General features: G+C 38.0%; 1 long non-coding RNA gene across 3 annotated transcripts in view; it reads left to right on the top strand.

Moving 5' to 3' along the window:
* LOC133246074 (uncharacterized) overlaps positions 1-20788 on the top strand; it is a 195009-nt gene that overhangs the window by 97618 nt on the left and 76603 nt on the right. The window contains exon 5 of one of the 3 annotated variants that reach the window (XR_009735891.1): positions 989-3554. The exons of the other annotated variants lie outside the window; for them this stretch is intronic. This is a non-coding gene — a long non-coding RNA (uncharacterized LOC133246074). Of the gene's footprint in view, positions 1-988; positions 3555-20788 lie in introns of those variants that run through there. 3 annotated transcript variants of the gene reach the window in all.

Raw genomic sequence — 20788 nt, 5'->3', positions numbered from 1 at the left:
TCTTTTGGTGTACGTTTATCAAGTTGGTCATAGTCATATTACCATACCTCAGATGCCTCTGAAGAAATGCTTCCATCTACTTAGTCAAGAATTAAGGTCTACAAATAGTTCCCTTACTTGAAAAGTAAAGACAAAAGATATTGTAAGATAAAGTATGTTATAGAATTAAAACAAATATTAAAATGTCATTAATATGATATTTATATATTCCAGTAGAGTAAAAAGGTAGAACCAGGCAGGCATGCACTACTTGTTAAGGCAAAGTTGACCAAACTCAGGAAGAAAAAATTAAACTTATGTTTGGAAATCTAACATGTTTCAATTAAGTGTAAAATTGAATGGAATCACTTATCTAGAATGCATACATTTTGTATGTTATTAATATCAATGATTTGTTTTTAAATATTTGTATCAATTATCTAAGTCTTTTCTAGAATACAGTAAGTTTGTAATTCTATGAATAGATTGGCATTTAAACAAAAGAATTTGGTTCACTTGAAAAATAAAATTAACTTCTGATTTTGAACCTATTGGAAATTGTTAAAATTTACATTTTCCTTTCAACAGTCTAAGAATTAAGCTCTGAATAATTTCATCCTATTTTTCTTTTCTTAGTGTAATTAAACACTTTAAAATTTATAAAGTTTAGGTTTGACTTGACATTTCAAACTGTTTAGAAAGTGGCTGATGACTAAATATTGAATAATGGTAATATACATAATTTTTCATGACATGAATAAAAACATCTAGGTGAAATTTTGCAAATCACTTGCACTTTAAGGTAATGAGTACATATTTTTGGTCTGTTGAGTTATTCAACCAACCAGAATTAGTACTTAACTTGCAATTTGATGGACTGAGGTGAGGAAAAAAATATTTGAGGTTGGAATTTGTTTATATGAATGGCTTTATAAGTTGTAGAATCAGCTTAAAGGCCTAAAGTAGATTCTGACATTGACACTTTTCTCCCTTCTGATTCAATTCACAGAGCCAATGACACTTAAGTGGCCAAGTAGTTTACAAGCAGTCATTAAGGTAAGCAAACCCTCACTCAGAGCTTATGGTCAGACATGTGATTTTAATTATGGGATAGGTAGATAAACATTGATGTTCTGGTTAGATAGAGGCTAGGATGCCTTTTCTAAGCTCTCTAGAGCTTATAGCTTGCTAGTTTACACATACATATACACAAGGGGTCTGGAATAAAGACTAGTTTCTGTGTTCTTGTTTCTGTGTTTTTGTATTTTACTGATAACCTTCTGCAGGAATAAATGTAACCCTAGATTTAAAAAGCAAAAAATACAGGAAAAAAAATGATAGCTTTCAAATCATATTCTCTCAAACCCACCCTCAAATCCCAACCCCTTGGTCTCACTGGGGTCGTATTACTAAGTTATTTACCCATAAATCACACAATTTAATTTCTCTACAGTTCTTACTTCCTTAATGCCACTCTAATCCCTGCTGAAAATAAAAGACCAAAACAACATTAAAGACAACATCACAAAGATTTTGTTTAACTTCTCTTCCCTACCACCTTCCATCAGGTGAATTCCTTAGAAGTCATATTATGATTAATAATGCTAGTTTTCAGTCGAATCATTCCACTAATTTTACAAAAATCTGAATCATAAAGGTAGAAGATTGAATATTTGTCTACATGTTCTTATTTCTTCTGAATTTTATGCTGTGGTCCTAAAAACCAAAAATTGATTTTTAGTAATGTCATCACTACACATGAAACACAGAGAAAATTTACATAAATAAACAACTCATTTTACAGTAGCCTCACCCAGCTTATTATTGATGTTATCTTTCAATAATTTTCCCCTCAACTGCCATAACTGCAACTTAAATTTATGTGCTTACTAAATAGAGTGTGGGTGACTTTTTTCTCTATTTTCTACTCTTCCATATTTTCTTTGCATAGTCCTACTATGCAAAGATAAGTCAGTAAAAGGTTTTGAAAGTTTTTGTGATATTGATCACATCCTTGAACTGAGGAACTAGCCAGGAAATATACTCCATGCTCCACTGCTTCTGAGTAACCACATGCACAACCCACTGTCACTTAAGGAAGACTCAGGATCTTGGCAACAATAGGTCACATGTGGCTACAAGCACCGTTTTAAAGATCAGACCAGCTCTGAGTTGCCATGGGCAAGCTATTTAAAGTAAATTTGTTCTACAAATTATACCTGCGGTATAGGATTGTGTAAAAGATATCAGTGGCAAACAACTAAATTCCTATTACAATAGCTAAAGTCAATCAAACAAACAAGCCAACACTTGCCAGTATAATACATGTTTATTCCCATCTCGGCATCTGTTCCTTGGAGGACTTTTATGGTTACGGTACACTTGAAAGGGGAAATTTTACTGAATATAAATTATAGCTCAAAAAAAAGTGTAATGTATGGCATATAGAAGCAGTTCCATAAATGCTAATTTTTAGTAATTCTCATTAGTCAGCACTCAAAAATCAGAAGCATTACTCCTATGCAAAAACGACAATTTGTTGTTGTTTGCTGCTGCTAAGTCACTTCAGTCGTGTCCGACTCTGTGTGACCCCATAGATGGCAGCCCACCAGGCTCCCCCATCCCTGGGATTCTCCAGGCAAGAACACTGGAGTGGGTTGCCATTTCCTTCTCCAATGCATGAAAGTGAAAAGTGAAAGTGAAGTCGCTCAGTCGTGTCCGACCCTCAGCAACCCCATGGACTGCAGCCTACCAGGCTCCTCCATCCATGGGATTTTCCAGGCAAGAGTACTGGAGTGGGGTGCCATTGCCTTCTTCGATTGTTGTTGTTTAGTGAGTGTCCAACTCTTGCAACCCCATGGTTTGTAGCCTGCCAGGCTCCTCTATCCGTGGGATTTCTCAGGCAAAAAGACTGGAGTGGGTTGTCATTTCCTTATCCAGAGGATTTTCCTGACCCAAGAAGTGAACCCCTGTCTCCTGCATTGCAGGTGGATTCTTCACTGCTGAGCCACCAGGGAAACCCAAAATGACAATAAACATGATCAAATGGAAATGAACATGATTTAACTTTAATGGCTTTAGTCAGGTAGTTGCTTAAGAATTTTAGTACTACAAATGAATTAATTTTAAGCACTTTGGCCAAAATAGGGAACTAAGTTAAGGATTTCCACTTAGGACTCAGTACATTGGTGAATTTAGTGAGGTTATTGGTTTAAAATAAATTCTTTAAATAAATAAGCTTGTTTAGAAAACCGTTCAGATATCCACAGTCTCAGATTTGCCCCTTTTCAAATTTCAGAAGTAGTGCATTTGTGTTGTAATATGTAAGTCAACACAATGCAATTCAAAAATTGGCAGATCTAATAATCACACACTCCAGCACCTCACATCCTATTAATCCACCCCAACCCAAGATCAGACCCTAAAGGTATTATTGTGTATCATTTTTTGCTCATACGAGCATACATGACCATAGATATATCCACATAGAAGTGTGGTTTATTCCCTTTATCCTGAAATAGAATCATAAGATACTCATTACAAGACACTTTTTCTACTTAGTGTACCATGAACAATAAGTCATTGGTAGAAAATCACCTTATTCTTCCACTTTCTGTAAACATACATATGCATGCACATATGCTGATGCTGCTGCTGCTGCTGCTGCTAAGTCACTTCAGTCGAGTCTGACTCTGTGCAGCCCCATAGACGGCAGCCCACCAGGCTCCCCCATCCCTGGGATTCTCCAGGCAAGAACACTGGAGTGGGTTGCCATTTCCCTCTCCAGTGCATGAAAGTGAAAAGTGAAAGTGAAGTTGCTCAGTCGTGTCCGACTCTTGGCGACCCCATGGACTGCAGCCCACCAGGCTTCTCCGTCCATGGGATATTCCAGGCAAGAGTACTGGAGTGGGGTGCCATCACCTTATCCATAATTTCATACAAAATGAAATTTCATATTACAGTCTTTTCCCAGCTTTTATTTTCTGCTTACCTCACTTTCCCATTCCACTCATCTCTATCATTTAGTGCCCCATGTTATGTATTGTTTTGTAATTTCATGTACACACACAGACACACACACATACACACATACACTACACACTGCTTTATAAAAATGGAATATTAAATGCTCTTCCTCTTAGACCATTTTCCTCATATAACACTTTTTAGAATACCCTCATGTCCCAAGTCACTTTTACGTAGCTTAATTATTCTTTACTAATAGTTTCTAATATTGCATAATATTCCACAAATGGACCATTTTCCATTTGATCAGCATTAATCTTGCTTACACTTTATTTTTTGTCACTTTAAACTATGTTGCAATAATTTTACTCCCTGCCCTCACTACACTGTAAGAGCACTTTTCTTTAAAGGTTTATTGCAAGGGAAATGCAAGAAAAAAATTTTTGGCAACACCAAGATTATTTGTTTTTTGGTCAGTAAAGATGACAAAACCCTCCAGTAAGTCATTGCTGTGGAGGGGTTGGGCTATAGCAGGGTATGAAGTTTTAGTGCTAAGGCTTTACTTGCTGCGAAAGTGTTAGAAAGTTGGACTCACCAAATTCTTACAGTCTGTATTTGAAAGGGTGGCGCACCCCCACTAATCTCACATAGCTTGATCACCGCTAATTTCACCACTGAAAACATTTCTAATCAACAAATACAATGGTGGGGATTTAGACCTTGCAATTTAAAATACTTTAAAAATTTGCTTCTAGAGCATGGAAACCAGCAATTGTCCTAACTGAAATGTTTTAAAGTAAATGAAGTTATGTAGCAGGTGTAAGGCAGCAGCTTGGCATTGTTGCTTTTCCAAATAGCAAGTGACAACAAAAGGGAAAACACATTTCTCTGTTTTACCAAATGTGCTTCAGTGATTTAAAGGCATCAGTGATGGGACCTCCATTAGCCAAAGATGCAAGAGGAGATGAGAAAGTCATAATGTTCGATGTTATCATTCCAAGTCTTCCTAATGGTCAAAGCAGCTGTTCATTTAGCAATCTAAGTACCCAAGGCTGCAGTATAAGTGGTAACAAATAGATTGAGACAAATTATTTTTCCACAGCCCATGTCACATTCTTATTTCTTCAAGGGAGGTTCTGAAAACATAGTAACAAAGTTGGAAATAGTTACTATTTTTCAAAGTATGGAAAAGTGTTCAAAATGCACATGGATATAATCATGGGATTTAAATCATAAGCCTAATATGATCAGCATTTTCAGGTATGCAGGGATGCTTTCCCAAAGATCCTGGAATCACTTTGAGTAACAGCTATTTGATTGCCTTGTTTCAACACAGGGGTGGGAGTGTGTTATGGTCCCTGCAGTTTGATAAATGACCTTCCCATCATTCTCATTTTGTGGGTTTAGGCCAGACACCCATATTGTGACTTGGTTGGTGTGGAGGCTGGTGTTCTACTGTATTTTTAGAATATTTAGTCTATTTAGAAAGTTTACATAATTTTGGTTACAGTGACTAAAGTGACTAGGACTAAAAATAAGATTGGCTTTTATGAAAACAAACTTTTCTAGCATTAAAAGATGGCATGTGTACCAGTGTTCAAAGTCCTTATGATTCTGGGTTTGGTGCTTAAGATTTCAAAGAAGGGTGCTCATCAATGAGGGATAATATATTGTATATATTATTTGTATGAACAAATGTTCCTGAAGGCTAAAATTAAAAATGTTTATTTTATTATGTTTCTTGGTCTAGAGTAGAGATGGCAAATAAGTGTCATTTATTTTGCCAACTCTGAAGAATTAATAGTGGCTGTCTGGACCACTATGTGGAGGAGAATTGGAATAGAAAATTAATGTTCTGCTGAAAAAGATGCTAAATGTTGGTGATAACACCAAGGATTCAGTGTGAGGGGAAAGGCAGGATATGGTAACATATTTAATATTTCCAGACTAATGCAAAGTGAGAGGGATATGGTTAAATCCTCCATTTCTAGTTGATATTTCCTAGGCAGTTTCTACCATAATTCCTACTGGTTGAGAAATTCCCCATCGGCTAATTTTAAAAATAAATTCTACCATTTACAATGCTTAAACATATAAAATGTATGCTCACAGCTATTACATGTATATACATATGTGTATATGTATGTGTGTTTATATATATAGTGCTTCTTAAGCATAATGAATTTTAATATCTTTCAAGAACTGTGCTTGAAGATCTTGTTGAGATGAAACCAATTTTTGCTTGCTAGTTATAATATTGAATATGTTAAGAATATATTTAAGATAAGATTTTCATGAGGATTGAAGTCACCAGAAAGATTAAAGAAATGTACATAGATGAGCAAAAGGCATGAGTCCTCTACATCTCCTGGCTAAATGTGTATATCTAGGTGGTACACATTTTTAGACAACTTTTATTTTATTATAAGATTTTTTTTAAAGATTTCTATTAATGTTATAAAAGATACTTGCTCATGTATTTTGTTTCAAAAAAAGAAGTTTTCGTTTTTCTTACTGATCTATAGGGTTTCTACATATTCTGGATACTACTCTATTGTAGCTGTGTGAATTTAAAATATATTTTTCTAGTCTGTGAATTACTTTTTTATTTTGTTTATGGCGACTTTTGAGGACAATAAGTTCTTAATACAATCAAATGTATTAATCTTTTATTTTGCAGTTTATGCTTTTTTGTGTCTTATTTAGAAAATCCTTCTCTATCTTGATGTCAGAAAGATATTCTCCTATTTTGACAACTAAAGGTTTTACAGTTTTGTCTTCTATATATGTCACTAATCCAGTTGGATTTTCTTTATACCTATATTATCAAATAGCAAATTCTAGCAACACAGTTACTAAACATTTCATCTTTCTTTCAATGATCTGTTAGACTCATTGTCATGATTCAAGTTTTCCTGTATGTTTCAGTCTATGTCTAGTTTTCTATTCTTCATTATTATTTATCTGCTTCTATAGCAAAATTATGGAGAAGGCAACGGCACCCCACTCCAGTACTCTTGCCTGGAAGGTTGCGGTCCGTGGGGTCGCTGAGGGTTGGACGTGACTGAACAACTTCATTTTCACTTTTCACTTTCATGCATTGGGGAAGGAAATGGCAACCCACTCCAGTGTTCTTACCTGGAGAATCCCAAGGTGGGCTGCCGTCTATGGGGTCACACAGAGTCGGACACGACTGAAATGACTCAGTAGCAGCAGCAGCATAGCAAAATTATACTGTCTCATTTCCTACATCTTTATAATAAGTCTTGACGTCTGATAGTGCAGAGAACACCACCAACGACACCCATTTCCCACCTTTGTTCTTCTTCTTCAGCAATTTTCTTGACTATTGTTGAATTTTTCTCTTTCATATAAATTTTAAGATCAGGTTCTCAAATGCCATAGTAAAACTTTGTCTTGGCTTAAGTTCCCTGAGATACAGACTCAGATGGGGATTCATATGCAGCAGTTTATGCCCTTTATGCAGTTTATGCAGTCAGCACCTGAGAAAGGAGTGAGACAAGCAAGATGGAACAGAAGGAGACATTTAGCTATGATGCAATTTTATTAGAGGCCTCAATAGATATCATGAGGAGCTATGAAGCTACATGGACTCTTCAGAGATGTCCTAAATTGAGTTAAAGGAGCCAGACCATTTAACCCCCACATCAGTCAAATGTTCCATGTAGACTGCTTCTCCAAGGGGAACAGAATGTTGGAGTAAGGCAACTCCTTTCAGCTCTCTTTGCTACAGAGAGAGTTGACTATAACTTGTCAGCAGTCAACAGTCCAGGCAGCTTAAGGAAGGAGTGCCATGGTAGATTCAGGTGGTATACTATAGCATCCACCACAGTTGAGATCCTTCAGGATTCAGTTTATTCTCTTTTGGGGGTAAAATTATAAGAGGAAGGCTAACTGAATTAACTGCCCATCATACCTATTTATGCAATTAACTAATTATTCAATTTACTCAAAGGTACAACTTGTAATTCCACTGCTCCAACACCCTTTGTAGACTCTCCTCACCCTTCACCAGCACCTCTACTGGTCCAGGTGACTTACACAAAGCATGACCAGACCCTTATCCCTAAATGTTTGAGACTCTCTGCCCTTCTCAGGACATGGCTCCTGCACTTGTCTATTTACTGTCACCATTGAGCAAGGGAGTGGCAAGAAATAACACAGAGGATCACCTATGTGCCAAAGATGGTACAACATGTGGACACATGTCCAATGGAACCCATGGATCTATCACAAAACATACTATCCAGACTATGCTGGCCTAATGCAACAATTGAATGGCCTTTCAAAGGTACTGATGAGGCATCAACTTGAAGATGATGCCCTGAAAAGATGGGATGCCATCTTCCAGGATATATCTCTGCAACCTATAGGTATAGAGCTCCTGGTTCCCAGAGAGTAAGTGTTTTCACTAAGAAAATAGCTGGAGTTTTATATCCTGCAACTTTACTATATTCATTGATTAGCTGTAGTAATTTTCTGGTGGAGTATTTAGGGTTTTCTATGTAGAGGATCCTGTCATCTGCAAACAGTGAGAGTTTTACTTCTTCCTTTCCAATTTGGATTCCTTTTATTTCTTTTTCTGCTCTGATTGCTGTGGCCAAAACTTCCAAAACTATGTTGAATAGTAGTGGTGAAAGTGGGCACCCTTGTCTTGTTTCTGACTTTAGGGGAAAATGCTTTCAATTTTTCACCATTGAGGAATGTAAAACTATGGCTATTTCCCAGTCCCTGAAGACCTCTGTTTTGGGACCCTTGGTCCAAGGCAGTGTTAAGTAGCATGCTGTGTTCTGTGTTGGTGAATCCCTGTAAGCTTTCAGTTGTGCTGACCAAGGTCCTGCAGGCAGGAAATGCGAACCATACCCATAATACGTATCAGTTTTAGATGAAATAAATCCCTTGCCAAGGGTGAAACGTCTTGTATTAGTTTTTAGGGCTGCAGTAACAAATGGCCTCAAATTGAATGGCTTAAAACAGAAAATTATTTTCTCACAATTTCACAGGCTAGAAATCTAGAATCAAGGTGATGGCAGGACCATGCTCTTTCTCCTGGCTTCTTGTGGTTGTCAGCAGTGCTTCCTGTTCTATAGTTTATAGCTACACAGTTCCCATCTCTGTCTCTGTGGTCACATGATTGTCATACCTCCAGTTCTGTGTCTTCACATGCCATTCTTCTCTATGTGTCTGTCTCTGTGTCTCTTCTCCTCTTCTAAGGATACATGTCAGATTAAGGGCCAACCCACTGTATGCCACCTTATCTTAACTTATATCTTAAATACATCTTCAAAGACCTATTTCCAAACAAGTTCGCATTCAAAGGTACCAGGACTTCAGCATATCTTTCGGCGGGGGGGGGGATGGTGGGGGGGGGGGACACAATTCAGTCATTAAGAGGTCCTGTGTAATCAACCTGCCACCAAGTGGCTGCTTGCTCTTCTTGAGAGTTATGTTAAACTGGGTTGTCTAGAATTGGTTTCCAGAAGACTGAATATCTAGTATCAGCAGTAGCTAGATTAGCTTTGGTGAGTTGGAACACTTGTCAGGTTGCATCCACAGCTACTTCATATTTAAGCCCATTGTGTTAATACTGAGGAGACCATGGCAGGGGCTGGCTAAGGTCAGCTGTTTATACTATATTCTCTATTGACTGTTTAACATTTCTTGTATGGTGAATTCTTACTGATGGGTGTTATCATGTGAATTCAAAATACCATGTACCTAAAGCTGTGATAATTTGCTCTAGAAAGATACCTCAACTGGCATAGCAACAGTATTCTTGGGTTTAATTTGCAGTAGACTGTTATCCACCAGGATCTATCTCATTTCTGAAGGAGCCACACAAGTGGAGTAAATGGGTATATGCTAGATACTACCACTCCTGCACACTTTAAGACCTTAATGGTAGCACTCATCTTTGGCAATCCACCCTCCTCACTCCAAGGTGCAATATTCTTTGTAACTTACTATTTTAGCTGCATGAAGGAGAGAAGTTTCAGAGTCTTTAACCTGGCTTTCCCCATTGGGATAGATGTTATTTTACAGATCAAGAGATGAATGTGAAGGTTATGCCATCTACCAAGTATACTGTTTACATTTTAAATTCAGGGTTGAGAGAAATGGCCACTTACTGGATTCACAGACTCAGTGGACACTCTGTGAGCTAGACCTGGGTCAAAATTCCTTTTATTTATTACTTTACTTCTACATGCCCTCATCCTAAGGAAGGCATACCATTTGCTACTTTAGCCCCTATGGCCAACAGTTCTCAATATATTTGGATTTTCCCTTTCCCTTCTGATAATAGCTTTTACATCCATTGAGGAAAGACTAGGAAAATTACTAGAGTGCTCTGATGTTGGATGTTCTAAGATCCTACCTCCTAATCACCCAGTTTCTGCTTCAACCCAGTGGGTCTGGATCATTAAGGTGTCCATCTCTTGGGCCACTTGGAAGATTGCATTCTGTTAAATATCTCCATGGTTGCTCCTGGCTGCCATTCTAATTTGTTATTGTTTGTGATAACTGTGCCCACTTCTATTCTAATGGTTAAGCCACACATCTTAGCCTCTAGTATGTTGGGATGACCCCCAATTGCTGTCTGTGAGCCCAGTTCTGTAATGACAGTCCCAAGTTAAAGGGCTTCTCAGTGATGTTGGTGCCTGTCTCACCAGAACATTATTTATTGTTCTAATAAATGGAAGCTCTTTCAGGCCTTCCTGTAGAATATAGTCAGATGACAGCTTTTTGCTTCATGTACTATATCACTTTGGAATGTCCACTTCTGTGAACTGTTGATCCTCTCCTGGCTGTTGCAGTTCTAGCACTTATACTTCACTTAGTGAGTGCTATTGGTTTTCCCAGGCATCTAAGAGCTATCCTTGGGACTTCCCTGGTGGCTCAGTGGTAGAGAATCTGCCTGCCAATGCAGAAAATGCAGGGTTGATCTCTTGCAGGAAATGCAAGGGTTGAGAAGATCCCTTGGAGAAGGAAATGGCAGCTCACTCCAGTATTCTTACCTGAGAAATCCCATGGACAGAGAAGCCTGGCAGGTTACAATACATGGGGTCACAAAGAGTTGCACACAGCTTAGTGACTAAACAACAATAAAGAGCTGTCCTAGCAGTGTGATAACATTGTCTCCTGGCATCCTTGCTAAGGGATTAAATCATATAGTGTAGAAATATGCTTCCAAATCAAAAAACTCTCTCTTATCCAATTTTATGATATGACCCAGTTGATCCAGGACCTTCAGAATCTAGTTCCCTGTGTTCTCTACCACCTCCTACTGATACATGTTACCAGGCCCTGAAGCACTGCAGTGCTCTCTACAACCATTTGAGAATTTTTATTGTAAATCACTTAATCTATGGCTTAATAGGGGCAAAATTGAGTCTTTGCAAGAACAGGTTATTTCTCTTGTTTAATCATCTTTGATGATTTTTATCAAAATTTCTTAATTTGCTCCATTAAGGGTTTGCCTGACTTTTGATATAATTATTCCTAAGTATTTTTATATTTTTAGTTGCCATTGAAAATGTCCTTATTTAAAACTGCTTTGTAATGGCTATCCCTGATGTATAAATACAACTGATTTTTATATCAAGACTTGCCAAACTTTCTTATTAAATGTCTTAATTTTTCTAAAATTTCTTTTAGATTTTTTTTTTTACATTAAGATGAAAATTATATCATCTGTAAAAAATGAGTCTTTTGGTTCTTCTTTTGCTTTCTTATTTCCTTTGTTTCTTTTCTTCCTACTAGGTTGCATCAGCTAGATCCCATAGTCAGTGGTTGACTAGAAGTGATGGTAATAGCCATCTTGATCTCTTTCCTGACCTTAATGGAAATGCCTTCAACATTACCTCATTAGGTTTATGTTTAATATATATTTTTGTTTGACTGTTTATGTTTGCCTTTTATAAAATTAGTGAAGTTTCATGCTTACCTAATTTGCTAAGATTTCTTTTAAATCATATATGAATATTGAATTTAAAAAATGGAAGCAACCTAGATGTCCATCAGCAGATGAATGGATAAGAAAGCTGTGGTACATATACACAATGGAGTATTACTCAGCCATTAAAAAGAATACATTTGAATCAGTTCTAATGAGGTGGATGAAACTGGAGCCTATTATACAGAGTGAAGTAAGCCAGAAGGAAAAACATAAATACAGTATACTAACGCATATATATGGAATTTAGAAAGATGCTAACAATAACCCGGTGTACGAGACAGCAAAAGAGACACTGATATATAGAACAGTCTTATGGACTCTGTGGGAGAGGGAGAGGGTGGGAAGATTTGGGAGAATGGCATTGAAACATGTAAAATATCATGTAAGAAACGAGTTGCCAGTCCAGGTTCGATGCACGATACTGGGTGCTTGGGGCTAGTGCACTGGGACGACCCAGAGGGATGGTATGGGGAGGGAGGAGGGAGGAGGGTTCAGGATGGGGAACACATGTATACCTGTGGCGGATTCATTTTTATATTTGGCAAAACTAATACAATTATGTAAAGTTTAAAAATAAAATAAAATTAGGAACAACAACAACAACAAAAAAATAAAAAATGCTTTTTCTGCATCTATTAAGATAATCATCTGCCTTTCTTCCTTTAATAATATGAAAAGTTATATTAAATGATTTTCTGTTGTTATCAACTTTCCAGTCCTGGGATAAACTTATCTCACTGATGATGTATTAACTTATATATTACTTTATGCCAACTGCTAATATTTTATTTAATTACTTATGTTTGGAGGAGGGCATTGCCACCCACTCCGTTATTCTTGCCTGGAGAATCCCATGGACAGAGAAGCCTGGTGGGCTACAGTCTATAGGGTCACAAAGAGTCGGGCATGACTGGAGTGACTTAGGATGCACGCATTTATATTTTATATTTTTGTTCAATAGTGTGATTGTTGCATAATTTTTATCTATTTGACTGTTCTGGTCAGGTTTAAACATCAAAATGCTGGACTTATAAAATGAGATTGGGCATATTCTCTGTCTCTATCCTCTTGGAAGAGTTTTGTAAAAACCTGAAATTATTTTTTTCTTTGAATATGTGGTAGAACTACTCTATAAAGTTTTTTGGGTCTGATGTTTTCTTTGTGGGAAAATTTTTATTGTCTTTGAATCATCTAATATGCATTTCATGGTATTTTCTGAGGCGCTAATTCACTGGCAGGTGAATCATAGTACTTTTACTTTACCAAATTATATAGCATTATTATCTATGAGAAAGAATTTACTTACTGAATTTCTACCAACAGTGGCTGGAGATTGCTAAATATTTCTGTTTATGTGGTAGAATTCTTGGTATCTCATTAGAAATCACTTCACAATGTATATCTAAGTAACAAAAAATCAATTGTTGATATTGTCTATATGTTTTACAAATCTAGATCTCGAAAGTAGTGGTTAGGATAGCTTAGCAATCATGGATAAATTTCCTAAATGGCAGCGTGGTACTAATTCTGAGTCAGACCAGTTTTCAGATTTTTAAATAATCTTTATTTGCCAATGATTTTATTTTCCTTTCACTATTATTTAGATATGATTTTTCAAGTGAGTTAACTACAGCTGAAGTTCATTTCTTGAAGTAGTCTGTATCAGGACTACTGTTCTCTCTCTAAACTAGATATATTAATAAATCTGTCTTTCTGACTTCCAGTTTCTGGCCTGATATATAAAGAGATTGGAACAAGTCATCACTCTTGTTCTCAAAACAAGAAAAATGCTGAACAAACTGAAAAATCAACAACTCATTCTAGATCCATCTGAGAATTGAGGTCACATGACAAACTGGTGCCACAAAATCTAGAAAGAGGTAGAAACTGAGAATCACAGAATATGGGAGCAGAAGCCCAGGAACAGAAGGTTATAGACAGGAATACTTAAAACTGTCATTGATAGATTGCTGGAGGAGCAGTGTGGATAAACTTCACATTTTATAAGTTTTACCTCAAGGACCTAATCAGGTTCTTAAGGTGAATATCAGAGGAAACCCCATCCCACCTTGCCTCCAGTGCTTCTGGCAGGGGGAAGGGAAAGTAATCATTTTGAGATGCATTCAGAACTCTTGGCCCTCCTTAACAAAGGCCTGCCCTCAAGGTAAACCATTTACCAGAGTCTAAGTGACTGGGGAGAAGAGGAATATCTTCTTCCAGCCCCCTCTAGCCTTACTGTCACACCAATGGACAGGACTGGAACAGGGACCTAAGAAGTATTTGTGAAAGTCAGTTTAGGGCATAGGCTCCCTGAAGACTAAGACTTAATCACAGCACTAGAGCATTTCCCTTCCTCCACTTCTTACCACCACAGGGATAGGGCTCCAACATAACAACAGTGAATTATAGCTAAAAGAACTGCAAAGCTCAGACCCTACTTAAGAAAGAATCTCTATGGAAACTTAAAGTCAACAGGGGTCACCAAAGTAAACAAAGACAGTAAAGGAATTTTAGTCTCTGACAGCTATGGCTACAACAAAGAGTAAGCAACCTCTAAGATAAATCTATCATTTTAATGCTCAAAACTATCCAAGCCAGGCTTCAACAGTACATGAACTCTGAACTTCCAGATGTTGAAACTGGATTTAGAAAAGCCAGAGTAACCAGAGATCAAATTGCCAACATCCGTTGGATCATCGAAAAAGTAGGAGAATACCAGAAAAACATCTACTTCTGCTTTATTGACTACCCCAAAGCCTTTGACAGTGTGGATCACAACAAACTGTGGAAAATTCGTCAAGAGATGGGAATACCAGACCACCTGACCTGCCTCCTGAGAAATCTGTATGCAGGTCAAGAAGCAACAGTTAGAATTGGACATGGAACAACAGACTGGTTAGAACTGGACATGGAACAGATTGGTTCCAAATAGGAAAAGGAGTATGTCAAGCCTGTATATTGTCACCCTGTTAATTTAACTTCTATGCAGAGTACATCTTGAGAAATGCCAGGCTGGATGAAGCACAAGCTGGAATCAAGATTACTGGGAGAAATATCAGTAACCTCAGATGACACCACCCTTATGGCAGAAAGCAAAGAAGAACTAAACAGCATCTTGATGAAAGTGAAAGAGAAGAGTGAAAAAGTTTGCTTAAAACTCAACATTCAGAAAACTGAGATCATGGCATCTGGTCCCATCACCATGGCAAATAAATGGGGAAACAATGGAAACAGTGACAGACTTTATTTTGGGGGGCTGCAAAATCACTGCAGATGGTGACTACAGCCATGAAATTAAAAGATGCTTGTTTCTTGAAAAAAAAGCTATGACCAACCTAGACAGCATATTAAAAAATAGAGACATTACTTTGCCAACAAAGGTCTGTCTAGTCAAAGCTATGGTTTTTCCAGTAGTCATGTATGGATGTGAGAATTGGACTGTAAAGAAAGCTGAGCACTGAAGAATTGATGTTTTTGAACTGTGGTGTTGGAGAAGAAGACACTTGAGAGTCCCTTGACTGCAAGGAGATCCAACCAGTCCATCCTAAAGGAAATCAGTCCTGAATATTCATTGGAAGGGATGATGCTGAAGCTGAAACTCCAGTACTTTGGCTACCTGATGTAAAGAACTGACTCACTGGAAAAGACCCTGATGCTGGGAAAGATTGAAGGTGGGAGAAGGGGATGACAGAAGATGAGATGGTTGGATGGCATCACTGACTTGATGGACATGAGTTTGAGTAAACTCCAGGAGTTGGTGATGGACAGGGAAGCCTGGTGTGCTGTGATTCATGGGGTCACAAGGAGTTGGACAGGATTGAGTGACTGAACTGAACTGAAGCAGCTCTGGAAACTCCTCTCCAAGCTGCATCAAGCTCACTAATGGTCTTCTCACCTACTCATCTGTAGTTGCTGCTGCTAAGTTGCTTCAGTCGTGTCCGACTCTGTGCGACCCCATAGACGGCCTCCTACTAGGCTCCTCTGTCTCTGGGATTCTCCAGGCAAGAACACTGGAGTGGGTTGCCATTTCCTTCTCCAATGCATGAAAGTGAAAAGTGAAAGTGAAGTCGCTCAGTCATGTCCGACATCTGTAGTTACCCTTGATTAATGATAGGAACTTTCTATCAGAAAGACTCTCTCTTATAAAAAGGCTTGTTGAAATTCATATATATTGGGACAGGGTCAGTAGAGTATATAATTATCAATTTACAATAGAAAAGATGGCATAAATTTAGTATCCAAACTGGATTGATTTCAGCATTTGGCAACTTCAGTTTTTGAAAAACAACTTCTGAAAATATGCTAATATGATGATACTCAAAAGCCTTTAAATACATTAAGACCTTCTGTAAGATCCTCTGGAGTCTTAGGTGCAATATTATATTTTGAAACATATTAATATGATTTTTCCCCCTTGCTTTTCCTTATTCACGAACTTCCCCTATTCCATCTGTTACCTGTGAGAACATTAGGATGTTTGGAACCTATGGAACATTCATATAAAACAGTGCTCAGCACTGACTTCCAGAATAGGATCCTAAAGCTGCCTGAAAGCATATAATGTTTGATCAGAAACAGTTGGTAGAATATATAGGTTGGGAGATAGAGAAGAATGTAGACAGGTAGGACGGAGGAGTGGGAGAGACCTTCTGTGCTTGGAGGAGAGGAGCAGGCTCAATATGCAAAGTCTGCTCTTATTTTTTCTTATTTATGTTAGCACCATGCAGCACCCCAAAGCCTTTTGGGACCTGAGCCAGTGATGCTCAGAGGCCATCCCTTTTATTCCAAGTGAGCACCCATTGCAGGTGCCTGTATGCCCTCTGATTGTTCAACAGAGAGTGCTCTGCTATGTCTGAAGAATGTTGGCTTGTCTGAGTTACCATATGTTGGCATCCAACCCATAGGCCTGGAGTGTTCCTAAGCCTTTCAAAATATAGGATGGAGCTCAGGACACCCAAGGAGACAGTGGTGATATGGAAAGCTTTGGATGGTTTTGTTCATTCCATATTAAGAACTGTATTTCCTGTTTCACCTGCCCCATTCTCCTAGTCCCAAGGGTGGTGGGGGGGGCAGGTTTTAACCTGCCCCATCCCCTAAAGAAGCAGTGGTGATGCCTTAAGCCATAACACAGGAATCATAACATCCACTATCAAAGGGCACAGACTTTATCTCCATGGTGTCTATTTTACTACTATTCTGTTGTAAAATAAATTTTCAAAAATATCTAATGTAATTCAAATGGAAAAGAGTGGCAGAATATCTAATACCAGAGAGGAAATATAATTTGGTGGGAGCAGCATTATTTAGTATTTATGAGTACACATCTTGAAGCCAGAATGCAAAACTTCAGTTTTCTGACTTGTAGCAAACTACTTATCTGAACCAGCTGCTATTTTCTCATTTGTGAGGTGAAGATAATAACTTTCTCAATTATTATGAGACTTAAATAGGATAATACAGACACACACCCACACACATATCCATACAAGAAAACCTGGTCACATTATTCTTACCTGTTGGCACTGCTTTCATCTGAATTTACTGAGCACATATTACCATTGGCTGCTGTAAATTGACTCCAATAAAGACAAATCTAAGAGACCAGTATTCTTGCCTGGAGAATCCCATGGACAGAGGGGCCTGGTGGGCTACAGTCCATAGGATCACAAGTAGTCAAACTGAAGTGACTTAGCACAAGAGACCAAAAAGCAGGGGGATGCCTTAATGATCCTGGATCCTTATATTCACATACCCAAAAGTAGGACAGTAAAGGGATGGAGATGATCAACTGCTGGTCTCACATCTAGATATCAGTATTAAAAGGATATACAGAGGATCTTCAGACCCAAAATATCAGTATGGAATCCCAAGCAATAATATTGTCATCTTGGTCTCAAGTTTTGGATGAGTAAGATCAAGAGATTTTGTACAAAATATTTTGTGAAAATTATTTGATTATGTATTTTTCTCATTTATTCATTTATGTGATAAAGAAGGTCTATTTTAACATGTAACTTAATGTGCATTAGGTACTTTGTATACCAAGAGATAGAAGCCACAAACATGCCCTTTGTTCTTTGGAATCCTACAGTACAGTGAGAGACACTTATCCATTACTTTCCAAACACAGAGCCAGCACTGGAGAAACATGAGGCAAAGAGATTTAAATTATTATTCGGTGCTTAATTCTTCCTGACAAATATCTTAAATCCAAATTGCCGTTTTCAAAAAGACACAATCTGAAAATGTCCTTTCCTCACTATATTTTCAAGGAGGTTGCAAAAAAGGTAGAAAGAAAATGTATAAAGAAGAGTAACTAGGGCAGAGGAAACAGAGCTCAGGCATCTATAACTTATTCACCACGTGGTTGGTCAAAACCACAACTTTGAGGGAAGAGGCAAAGAGGAAGAAAGCTCTAATTTTACCAGAGCTAAAATCATGAAAGGGTCTCCTTTTGAAGGAAAAAAAAAGAAAGGAAGGAAGGAAGGACGGGGGAAAGGGTGGCATTATATTTTACTTGCTAATTTGTAAGTGCAATTAAGGTTAAAGTTATACTTCCCTTCACAAGAAAACATGACCGAAAGCATTATGAGCAAGAGAGCTTTGTTTGTAAAGAACTTTTCAAGATGCTGTTTTTCTCCTGGAAAATGTGGTTTATCTAATTGATGGCTGAGGAAAACCATCTTTTTAAACTTCCCACTCAGTGAGTCAGCCTGGGGTGTGTCTGCCTTGTAGCATCCTGTGAGATCCAGTAATCTAAAGTGGCATGACGGACGCAGCTCCAACCTCATGCGTCAAGCAGAGCTACCAGCGCTGGGAAACCAGAGGGAGCCCAGTTTTCTAAACAGAGTGGTTAACAAAATTGCATGTTATGAAGTGGGGTTTCATCCTCTAAAGGATCATTACCTATTTTTAAAAAGAACCTGCCGAATGTGTTCTATCAACACCCAAAAGTCTGCAGTCAGTAAAGACCAGGTAATTATTTCAACTGAAGGGCAAGTATTACCACCTTAGAGTTTCTTCATGTTTACCTTGAAGAGAATTTCCACGCCATCACCAGTTACATTAAGTGGAGGTAAAATGGAGAATTTGGACAAGTTCTTTTCCAAACACAGCTTGATACATTGACAAAGCATCAGGAATATAGAGTCAGGCAGCCAATGAAACACTAAACACCAAGGAGAGAATTTCAGTGGTCCTCTGAGTCTTACCATCAGTACAAACTCACCCTGTACCATAACTCTTTTTCCAAAAGAAGAGATGTGTGTGAATAGATGACTTATGGGTGTTTGGGAAGAAAAGAGATAAGATAAATGGAAATAACATAGTCATCTTTGTTGAAAAGAATTGTCTACCTTCTTTATTATAGATAGCTCAGAGTAGGCATTAGCTAAATATGATGAAAGAATGTAACAGGATACTATTTGGGATTCTTTAAGTGTATCTCTTGAAATTTCCAGAGTTAGTTCTTTGAACCAATATGTAGAGGCTGCAAAATGAGGCAACAAAATGAAAGTTCTACCTCAGTCTGAAGATAGTCTACTCAAATCTTCAGGGATTAATATTATTAATAATGAAGTGAAAGTTGTTCAGTCATGTCCAACTCTTTGTGACCCCATGGATATACAGTCCATGGAATTCTCCAGGCCAGAATATTGGAGTGGGTTGCCATCCCTCCTGCAGGGGATCTTCCCAACCCAGGGATCAAACCCAGGTCATTATTAATAATACATGAGGTAATTAAGGTTTTTGGAAGAATGGATGTGACACCAGATAGGTTATTTCACTGAATGTATGTAGGATTGTATAGGATTTTTATTTTGGAGAAGCATTGATGTGTAGAGATTACATTATTTTTTTCTGCTTTTTAAAAAAAAAATTGGGGTATGGTTGCTTTACAATGTTGTGTTAGTTTCTGCTATATAGTGAAGTGAATCAGCTATATGTATTTCACATAGTGCTTTATTAACTAGCCAAAGCCTTTGACTGTGCGGATCACAATAAACTGTGGAAAATTCTTCAAGAGATGGGGATACCAGACCACCTGACCTGCCTCTTGAGAAACCTATATGCAGGTCAGGAAGCAACAGTTAGAACTGGACATGGAACAACAGACTGGTTCCAAATAGGAAAAGGAGTCCGTCAAGGCTGTATATTGTCACCCTGCTTATTTAATTTCTATGCAGAGTACATCATGAGAAATGCTGTGCTGGAAGAAGCACAAGCTGGAATCAAGATTGCCAGGAGAAATATCAATAACCTCAGATATGCAGATGACACCACCCTTATGGCAGAAAGTGAAGAGGAACTAAAAAGCCTCTTGATGAAAATGAAAGAGGAAAGTGAAAAAGTTGGCTTAAAGCTCAACATTCAGAAAACGAAGATCATGGCATCTGGTCCCATCACTTCATGGGAAATAGATGGGGAAACAGTGGAAACAGTGTCAGACTTTATTTTTGGGGGCTCCAAAATCACTGCAGATGGTGATTGCAGCCATGAAATTAAAAGACGCTTGTTCCTTTGAAGGAAAGCTATGACCAACCTAGATAGCATATTGAAAAGCAGAGACATTACTTTGCCAACAAAGGTCCATCTAGTCAAGGCTATGGTTTTTCCAGTAGTCATGTATGGATGTGAGAGTTGGACTGTGAAGAAAGCTGAGCACCGAAGAATTGATGCTTTTGAACTGTGGTGTTGGAGAAGACTCTTGAGAGTCCCTTGACTGCAAGGAGATCCAACCAGTCCATCCTAAAGGAGATCAGTCCTGGGTGTTCATTGGAAGGACTGATGCTAAAGCTGAAACTCCAGTACTTTGGCCACCTCATGTGAAGAGTTGACTCATTGGAAAAGACTCTGATGCTGGGA

Source organism: Bos javanicus, chromosome 4 (genome assembly GCF_032452875.1).
Source record: "Bos javanicus breed banteng chromosome 4, ARS-OSU_banteng_1.0, whole genome shotgun sequence".
Lineage (NCBI taxonomy): Eukaryota > Metazoa > Chordata > Mammalia > Artiodactyla > Bovidae > Bos > Bos javanicus.
This window is presented reverse-complemented; position numbering and strand designations above follow the sequence as displayed.